Source organism: Triticum aestivum, chromosome 6D (genome assembly GCF_018294505.1).
Source record: "Triticum aestivum cultivar Chinese Spring chromosome 6D, IWGSC CS RefSeq v2.1, whole genome shotgun sequence".
NCBI classification, from domain to species: Eukaryota; Viridiplantae; Streptophyta; class Magnoliopsida; order Poales; family Poaceae; genus Triticum; species Triticum aestivum.
Window position 1 is genome coordinate 1101131 of NC_057811.1, and position 3371 is coordinate 1104501.

Consider the following 3371-nt stretch of genomic DNA (forward strand, 5'->3'; position numbering starts at 1 on the left):
TCAGGGCAACTTGATGAGGAGTATAAACCTAATGCATCACTGGAGGAGATGATCATTACTATCCTGAATAGATTCAGTAATAGATGCATTCAAGGATTTTGGCCAAACAAATCCTCAACTTCACCATCTTGGTTACCGAGACAAGGCTTGGAATGTGAATAAGCTCACTGACATAGCTCGCAAACAAGGTCTGTCTGTGTTGTCGTCAAGGTAATTATTGATTTCCTACTGTACCACTACAAGCAACTACTGTGGCCTATAATAGGCAAAAACTGATTTTTGGCTGCTTCATTTGGAAACTATGGCGAAGAATCTGAAGGCCTTAACATAGTGCAGGAGTATGTCAAATCGCACTAGATACAGTGCATCCGTATCTGGAACTTGTTAAGACCTGAGTTTAATTTTGTGCTTGGTTCTTGGGCCTTGCTAGGAGATTAGCTAGAGCAATTTTCAAGTGTGAGCCAAGTAGTAATGTGGACACTTTGAACATATCGATTCTTGTTTTAAGTGTTGTCATTTGGTGTTAATACAAATAATCAAGGGTTGATATTCTGCTTCTGTTCTTTGTTATCATTCCATGTCAACTACTGCCCAGTCGCTTGTGGTGCTTGTGATATACTCAATCCAATTGAAATTAGGTGCATTTTGTTTCATTGGAACAAGCGCTCGGCAATTTTTTTTATTCAGACAATTTTCTAGAGCATAAAATTGATGTCATTAGATTTGTGTTGAAAAATAATAATGACTATTTTTTATGACATAATGAATGACGTCAATCGAGTAATTGACTGTAAAGTCATGAAATATGCCAAATAAAGCACGGTTTGCTTAGCATAATGCGGATCTCTACTACGGCAAATCTTTGGGTGTAATAGTCCATGATACGGGCCAGAAACGGCTAAAACTGCGGGTGTTTATGACCGATAACTAAACGCACCTCGGGGTTCGTCAATCGCGGAAATCACTCCGGGGCCTCAAAACTGTGAGTAATAGTCCACGAAACGGGCCAGAATGGGCCAGCGAAAACAGCGAGTGTTTATGACCGACACGTAAACGCACCCCGGGGTTCGTCAATCGTGGAAATCACTCCGGGACCCCAAAACAGTGAGTAATAGTCCACAAAACGGGCCAGAATCGGTCAAAACTGTGAGTGTTGATGACCGACATGTAATTGCACCTTGGGGTTCAAGAACTATGGAAATCACTTCGGGACCCCAAAACGGTGAGTAATAGTCCACGAAACGAGGCAGAATCGGCAATAGGTGCGAGTGTTCATGACCAACACGTAAACGCATCCCGGGGTTCATCAATCGTGGAAATTACTCCGGGACCCCAAAACAGTGAGTAATAGTCCACGAAACGGGCCGGAATCGGCCAAAACTGCGGGTGTTGATGACCAACACGTAATCGCACCCCCGGGGTTCGTCAATCGTGGAAATCACTCCGGGACCCCAAAACAGTGAGTAATAGTCCACGAAACGGGCCGGAATCGGCCAAAACTGCGGGACTATTACTCACTGTTTAGGGTTTAGGGTTTAGGGTTTGGGTTTAGGGTTTAGGGTTCAGGGTTTGGGGATTCTGAAAATCTTCAACGGGGTTCCCCCAGTTGAATTCGGATGTAACTTTTCAAGTAGATGATTTTTCATATAAAAAACTTTTTCATCCGAGTTCGTATGCAAAAGTTATGCCCATTTTAAGAAATTCCAGAGAGATTTTGCAAATAAAGTCGAAATTCATATTTGTTAATTTTCCCAACAACTAGACCACATATCACATGGGAAAGTTATTTTATTTTAATTTTTTGACATTTCCATCATTTTCTTTTATTTTTTTTAACTGAAAAGGCAGTCCAGGGGGGTGCATTCGGTGGAATGGGCCAAGTTGGGGGTGGTGCGCCATTAGTAGTTGGGGTGGTGCATTCAACTACTAATGGCGCACCACCCCAACCGTGCGCCATTAGTAGTTGACACCACACCCGGAGCTTCAGGGCAACTTGATGAGGAGTATAAACCTAATGCATCACTGGAGGAGATGATCATTACTATCCTGAATAGATTCAGTAATAGATGCATTCAAGGATTTTGGCCAAACAAATCCTCAACTTCACCATCTTGGTTACCGAGACAAGGCTTGGAATGTGAATAAGCTCGCTGACATAGCTCGCAAACAAGGTCTGTCTGTGTTGTCGTCAAGGTAATTATTGATTTCCTACTGTACCACTACAAGCAACTACTGTGGCCTATAATAGGCAAAAACTGATTTTTGGCTGCTTCATTTGGAAACTATGGCGAAGAATCTGAAGGCCTTAACATAGTGCAGGAGTATGTCAAATCGCACTAGATACAGTGCATCCGTATCTGGAACTTGTTAAGACCTGAGTTTAATTTTGTGCTTGGTTCTTGGGCCTTGCTAGGAGATTAGCTAGAGCAATTTTCAAGTGTGAGCCAAGTAGTAATGTGAACACTTTGAATATATCGATTCTTGTTTTAAGTGTTGTCATTTGGTGTTAATACAAATAATCAAGGGCTGATATTCTGCTTCTGTTCTTCGTTATCATTCCATGTCAACTACTGCCCAGTCGCTTGTGGTGCTTGTGATATACTCAATCCAATTGAAATTAGGTGCATTTTGTTTCATTGGAACAAGCGCTCGGCAATTTTTTTTATTCAGACAATTTTCTAGAGCATAAAATTGATGTCATTAGATTTATGTTGAAAAATAATAATGACTATTTTTTATGACATAATGAATGACGTCAATCGAGTAATTGTCTGTAAAGTCATGAAATATGCCAAATAAAGCACTGTTTGCTTAGCATAATACGTATCTCTACAACGGCAAATCTTTGGGTGTAATAGTCCATGATACGGGCCAGAAACGGCTAAAACTGCGGGTGTTTATGACTGATAACTAAACGCACCTCGGGGTTCGTCAATCGTGGAAATCACTCCGGGGCCCCAAAACAGTGAGTAATAGTCCACGAAACGGGCCAGAATGGGCCAGCCAAAACAGCGAGTGTTTATGACCGACACGTAAACGCACCCCGGGGTTCGTCAATCGTGGAAATCACTCCGGGACCCCAAAACAGTGAGTAATAGTCCACAAAACGGGCCAGAATCGGTCAAAACTGTGAGTGTTGAGGACCGACATGTAATTGCACCTTGGGGTTCAAGAACTATGGAAATCACTTCGGGACCCCAAAACGGTGAGTAATAGTCCACGAAACGAGGCAGAATCGGCAATAGGTGCGAGTGTTCATGACCAACACGTAAACGCATCCCGGGGTTCATCAATCGTGGAAATCACTCCGGGACCCCAAAACAGTGAGTAATAGTCCACGAAACGGGCCGGAATCGGCCAAAACTGCGGGT